Below are 7289 nucleotides of genomic sequence, written 5' to 3' on the forward strand. Positions count from 1 at the left end.
TGCGACCGCAGTGGTCGCGCGGTTCCAGACTGTAGTGCCTAGAATAGCTCGGCCACCCCGGCCGGCAGATACAGTAGGGATCAGTGATGTAAATGGAAAAAAAGACAACGATTTCTGGTCAGATGAGTACAGAGTAATATTAAAAGGGGCAGAAAATGTTATAACGGGAGTTGGTTGCGTTACGAATAGGAAGGTAGGGCAGAGAGTGTGTTACTGTGAACAGTTCTGAGATAGGGCTGTTCTCATCGGAATCGACTGTAAACCAACACCGACAGCGGTAGTTCACGTGTACATGCTGACGTTGTAAACTGAAGCTGAAGAGATACAGAAAGTATATGAGGCCACTGAAAGTGTAATACAGTATGTAAAGGGAGATGAAAATCTAATAGTCATGGCGGATTGGAACGCAGTTGTAAGGGAAGGAGTAAAAGAAAAGGTTACAGGAGAATATGGGCTTGGGACGAGGAATGGGAAGCCAACGGCCTTGCCGCAGTGGTAACACCGGTTCCCATGATCACCGAAGTTAAGAGCTGTCGGGCTGGGTAGCACTTGGATGGGTGACCATCCGGTATGCCGAGTGCTGTTGTCAAGCGGGGCGCACTCAGCCCTTGTGAGATAGACTGAGGAGCTACTTGATCGAGAAGTAGTGGCTCCGATCTCTGAAACTGACATACGGCCGGGAGAGCGGTGTGATGACCACATGCCCCTCCATATCCGCATCCGGTGACGCCTATGGGTTGAGTATGACACGGCGGCCGCTCGGTACCGTTGGGCCTTGATAGCCTGTTCTGCGGGAGATTAGTTGTACAGGGACTGGGAGAGGAGAAAGACTTTTTGACTTCTGTAATAAATTTCAACTAGTAATAGCGAATATTGTGTTCAAGAATCACAAGAGGAGAAGGTATACTTGGGAAAGGACGGGTATACAGGAAGATTTCAGTTAGATTACATCATGGTTGGACAGAGATTCCGATATCAGATACTGGATTGTTAGGAGTACCAAGGAGCAGATATAGTCTCAGATCACAATGTGGTAGTGATAAAGAACAGGCTGAAGCTTAGGAGATCAGTCAGAAGGATCAATATGCAAAGAAGTGGGATACGGAAGTAATGACCAAATATGATTGCAGTACTCTAGGGCTATAGATACAGCCATAAGGAACAGCTCATTAGGCAGTACAGTTGAAGAGAAATGGAAATCTCTAAAAAGGGCTACCGCAGAAGTTGGAAAGAAAAATATAGCTACAAAGAAGGTAACTGGGAAGAAGCCATGGGTAACAGAAGATATACTTCAGTTAATCGATGAAAGAAGGAAGTACAAAAACGTTCAGGGAAATTCAGGAATACAGAAATACAAGTCGCTGAGGAATGAAATAAATAGGAAGTGCAGGGAAGCTAAGACGAAATGGCTGCTTGAAAAATGTGAAGAAATCGAAAAAGAAAAGATTTTTTGAAGAACTGACACAGCATGTAGGAAAATTAAAACAACCTTCGGTGAAATTAAAAGCAAGGGTGGTGACATTAAGAGTGCAACGGAAATTCCACTGTTAAATACAAAGGAGAGAGCAGATTGGTGCAAAGAGTACATTCAAGGCCTCCACGAGGGGGAAGATTTGTCTGGTGTGATAGAAGAAGAAACAGGAGTAGAATTAGAAGAGACAGAGGATCCAATACTGGAAACAGAATTTGAGAGAGCTTTGTAGGAATTAAGATCAAGTAAGACATAAGGGATAGATAAAATTCCATCAGAATTTCTAAAACCATTATGGGAAGTGGCAACAAAACGACTATTCACGTTGGTGTGTAGAGTTTACGAATCTGGCGACATACCATCTGACTTACGAAAAAGTATCATCCACACAATTCCCAAGAGTCCAAGAGCTGACAAGTGCGAGAATTGTCGCACAATCAGTTTAATAGCTCATGTATCCAAGTTGCTGACAAGAATAATACACAGAGGAATGGAAAAGAAAATTGAGGTTGTGTTAGGTGACGATCAGATTGGCTTTAGGTGAGGTAAAGGCACCAATCAGGCAATCCTGACGTTGTAGTTGATCATGCAAGCAAGATTAAAGAGAAATCAGCCTGGAAAAATCAAGACAATCTTAAATGGTGCTAATTGTTCGAAATTATGAGGAAAATTGTGGTAAGCTATAGAGAGAGAGAGAGAGAGAGAGAAAGAGAGAGGGAGAGAAGTGTAATAAGCAATATGTGTGTGTGAATTCCGAAGAGACAAAACTGCTGAGGTCATCGGTCCCTAGACTTACACACTACTTAAACTAACTTATGCTAAGAACAACACACACACACACACACACACCCATGCCCGAGGGACTCGAACCTCCGGAGGGAGGGGCCGCGCAATTCATGACATTTGGCCTCAAACCGCGCAGCCATTCCACAAGGCAAACAATAGGTACAAAAGCGAGGAGGAAATAGAGTGAACTGTCAACAACTAATCGCTCGAATTAAAAAAATATGGATGTAACCTTTGTCCCTACTATTAAGTCTGTACATCGAAGAAGCAATGATAGAAATAAAAGAAAGATTCGAGAGTCGAATAAAATTCATTGTGAATGGGAATCAGTGATACGATTTGCTGATGACACTGCTATACTGACTGAAAGTCAGGATCTCCTGAACAGAATGAACAGTCTAATGACTAAAAAATATGGATTGAGGTTTAATGGAAGAAAGACGAAAGTAACGATAAGTAACAGAAAGCAGAACAGCGAAATCTTAACATCAGGATTGGTGATCAAGACTTAGATGAAGTTACGGAATTATATTACCTAGGCAGCAAAATAACCAATGACGGACTGATCAAAGAGGACATAAAAAGCAAAGTAGCACTGGTAAAAAGGCCATTCCTTGCCAAGGGAAGTATACTAGTATCAAACTTAGGTCTCAGTTTGAGGAAGAATATTCTGGGAATGTACGTTTGGGACGCAGCAGTGTATGGTAGTGAAACATGGACTGTGGAAAAACCGGAACAGAAGAGAATCGAAGCATTTAAGTTGTGGTGCTACAGACGAATGTTGAAAATTAGGTGGACTGATAAGTTAAGCAATGAGCAGGTTCTGCGCAGAATCTAAGAAGAATGAAATATGTGAAACTGACATGGAGAAGGGACGGGATGATAGGATATCTCTTGAGACGTCAGGGAACAACTTCCATGGTTCTACAAGGAGCTACAAAGGGGGTAACTGCAGAGAAAGGCAGAGTTTTTGGTATATCCAGCAAATAACTGAGGGAGTCGGTTGGAAGTGCTAGTCAGAGTTGAAGAGGTTGGCACAGGAGAGGAATTCGTGGCTGGAACATCAAACCTGACAAAAGACTGATGACTCAAAAGAAAAAAAATATAGAAAAAATTGAAGAGAATCGATGAGATACCCTTACAAACTAGTATATCAGTTCTTCGTATAAGCTGTATTACTTCTTAAATTTGCAACAGTGATTGGAGATCGCCAAGTAATGCGATTGGAATGGCAAAAACGTTTGATATATCCTACTGTGCATGAGATTAATTCCTCGAGCGTCAGAAAGGGATATCCAACAACAGATACAAGTATAGCATCCACAGTCTAATTATACAAGGAAATTGAAAAGTGTGATAAGACCAGGAACTTGAAATATTTATGAAAATTACGTTATCTATTTGCTTGTATCTGCACATAATCCAAAATTTAGAGCACTACGTCAGATTCACCAGCAGCCGATTGTGTACCTAAGACATCTCTGTACATTCTGTATCTTGAAATAATTATAGTAACACGATTCATATTCAACTTCGAAATCCAATTATATGACAAATAAAATAAAATATCGTATGACATTGTGGACTGGGGTATCCCAATGAGTGGGTTCAGCCGCCTAGTGAACAGGATAGTCTTCCTCTGCACACATTGATCCCTTTCCTTACTGATATGTGACAGCTGTGTCGCATGTAGGATTTTGGAGTGTTGGTGAGTGTTAAAAGCTTACAGACTGTGGGATCAAAATGGGGAAAATAATTTCCTCACAGTCTTTCAAATATACCAAGGGATTAAAATAGGGAAGTTCTTTGTTTGCTACATCGTTTAAAATGGGCATCCAAATGGCCTTATACTAGTGGGATAGGAAACGAGCGAGAATGGGCATTCAGATAACAAAGGAATTATGTTTGTACACCTTACAGAATGAGATTTTCACTCTGCAGCGAAGTGTGCGCTGTCGTGCTTGGGTAGCTCAGTTGGTTAGAGCACTTGCCCGCGAAAGGCAAAGGTCCCGAGTTCAAGTCTCGGTCCCGCACACAGTTTCAATCTGCCAGGAAGTTTCAAATCAGCGTATACTCCGCTGCAGAGTGAAAATCTCATTCTGGAAACATCCCCCACGCTATGACTAAGCCATGTCTCCGCAATATCCTTTCTTTCAGGAGTGCTAGTTGTGCAAGGTTCGCAGAAGAGCTTCTGTAAAGTTTGGAAGGTAGGAGACGAGGTACTGGCAGAAGTAAAGCTGTGAGGACGGGGCGTGAGTCGTTCTTGGGTAGCTCAGATGGTAGAGCACTTGCCCGCAAAAGGCAAAGTTCCCGAGTTCGAGTCTCGGTCCGGCACACAGTTTTAATCTGCAGGAAGTTTTGTACACCTTGTTCTTTCCAGACGGTCAGGTACTGGTGGCCAGTGAAGAGGAAGATATCTGTTTTACGCCAAGAAAATTATTAGAATAATATGATAAATTATTAGAAGACTGAATATATATACAGTGGAGAGAATGTAGGAAACAAATACAGGAGTCCAGCATACCAAGGTGTGTACAAAATTTAAATATTTAAGCAGCATCCTGTTGGAAGAAAGTACAAAACGTAATTGGGAATACGGCAAAGAGTAGCCCAAGGGAAAACGGAAATGTTAAGGTCATCCAAGATAAGATGGAAACTGACAGAGGTATTATAGAGTCTATAATGACCCATGGGCGCGAATGGTTGGAGCTTACTGTAAAAATAAAAGCTGAGGATTGTAGAAAAGGACTACCTTGGAAGATCATTTAGAAAATCTCGGAGCGACAATGTAAGAAATACAAAGATTAGCGATACGATAAAGACTCATCAAAGCATCATTGACAGAATACACGAATGGCAGGTATTGACATAAAATGTGAATGACAATGGGCCTCCTCAGGGAAGAAGAAGAAGAGAAAGACCGAAGTTTCCCCGCTTATATGGAGTAGAGGTTGTCGTGAGAAAAAGAGAAAAAGATGATGAAGCAAGGTTTGATAGAAACAGATGGTGACACACGTGTGAGATTCCGTAACAGCTGTAGGAGCCCCACACGAATGAAGGAACTGTGAGTGTAACTGATGGTGTAATGTTACGTTTGTGTCGTATGACGATGATGAGCCAAGGGAGAAGGTGAACCGCTGCCTGCACATTGCCTACTCGATTTGAACAGCACCAAAGGGGCCACAGAGTTTACCGCCCCGTTCCACGGACGCATCACCATTAACACTATCAAACACCCAAACAACATGGTACACTGCGGAGAGATTTGAAATTTAATCTGTGACATTGGTCCAAAGACTGGTCAACATGACCTCCACGCCATCTCCTCCTCTTCACTTGCCAGCAAAATACTGGCACTGGAAAACCGACGTAACTTCGAGTACAGAGCCACTATACAGGCGAGCATTAAAGGCTTCCGTTATGAAGTCGGGCTATTTTATAACACATTAAAGAATGTTACTGTAGTCTTTACACCGACAGTAACATCATGCATATATTTTGATTCGCATGTTCCTATAGTCCACTTTGTAAAAATCTCTGGCTTCATTTCTGATACGCCATTGCCTTTAAGTACTATCCCAGAACATCAGAGAGCAGACAGCGCATATTGTCAACCATATCTGTAACAGTTATTGATGTAATTACGTGTTTAAATAATTACAGAGCTTCATTATGCGAGATAAGATGTTATTTCAGTTGACGTGACAGCTTAACTGTTACAACGCCGGCCGTATCTTTGCTAGTAGAACCATCAGTAAGTGTAGATGCCTAGTTTTCAGCTGTAGCTTTGCATTAACTTCAAATATACGATTCCGTCAACCTTTTAAGAGTGGTACAATTTAGAAGCTTCCTAAATTGTAGTCAAGCCATTACAACGTCACATGACTGCTCTTTCTCTGAAAGTGGAGGTGAATGTCATAACCATAACCATAACATTAACGGTCGAAACTCAGGAACGGTAGTGTTTTAGCAGAACATCACGTATTGAGAGTAAATTGTTATAGTGTTTATTGTTAGAGTCTTTCCATATTTCTTTACGTGAGTTATAGCTCTGAAAATTCACCGAGAAAAAGAATGATCTACAGTCGGACTTTGCAACTCACAGCAAGATTTGCGGCGGTGGGTACGTTGTATACTATATCACTTTCCCCTCATCCTCTTTCAGTGGTCTGTAGTACAAAGGAAAGAGGACTGTCCATATTTTTCTGTGTAAGACCAAATTACTTTAATGTGAGTGTCATGTTCATTATGCTAGCTGTATGATGGAATAAGTAATACAAGTTTTGACTCATTTCGGTGTGTGGGGGCCAGCAGTTTTCTGAGCGGACCTCTCTACTAGGCATATATTCGCTGTAGCGACTACCACTGGTGCTAACGGCCTATCTGCAGTGGTAATTCCGGTCCCGTCAGGTCACCGAAGTTAAGAACTGCCGTGTTTGGATGGGACACCGTCCGCGTCTTCAGAATGTTGCTGGCAAGCGGGGGTTACTTAGCCCTTGTAAGGCTAGTGAGGAGCTACTTCACTGAAAATTAGCGACACCGATCATGAAAACTGACAACGGCCGGGAGAGCCGTGTGCTAACCACATGCTCCTCCGTATCTGCATCCGGTGACGCCTAACGGCAAAGGATCACACGGCGGCCGGTCGGTACCGATGGGCCTATAAGGGCTGTTCGTACGATGTTCTTTTGTTTGACTAACACTGATGTTCTCTTGCTGACGAATTATAAAGCTCCTCTTCGTGTCTATTCCACTAATCCTACTTCGTAAGAAACGATGAACAGTTGTCAAGCAAACGATCGAACAATGGCGTCTAAGCCACCGCTTTCATGCATGACGCACGCTTCGCTTTTACGATATTGCGCTGCTTATGTTATTCCAAATACAGATGTGAAGTTCCGCATGTCATAAGGGACTTTGCATCTTAATTCGGAATAACACAGGCACTGCAATATCGTACTTAACCGCCAACATCTGGGAAGCGACTTTCAAATAGAATGTCTCCCCTGTACGAGAATGTACATAGTGGATG

At 42.4% G+C, this 7289-nt stretch overlaps 1 pseudogene; it reads left to right on the plus strand.

Annotated features, from left to right (window-relative positions):
* The first annotated feature begins 474 nt into the window (after nt 1-474).
* On the plus strand, nt 475-589 carry LOC124712704 (annotated as a pseudogene).
* The last annotated feature ends 6700 nt before the right edge of the window (nt 590-7289 follow it).

The sequence above is a fragment of the Schistocerca piceifrons genome, chromosome 8 (assembly GCF_021461385.2).
Source record: "Schistocerca piceifrons isolate TAMUIC-IGC-003096 chromosome 8, iqSchPice1.1, whole genome shotgun sequence".
NCBI lineage: Eukaryota > Metazoa > Arthropoda > Insecta > Orthoptera > Acrididae > Schistocerca > Schistocerca piceifrons.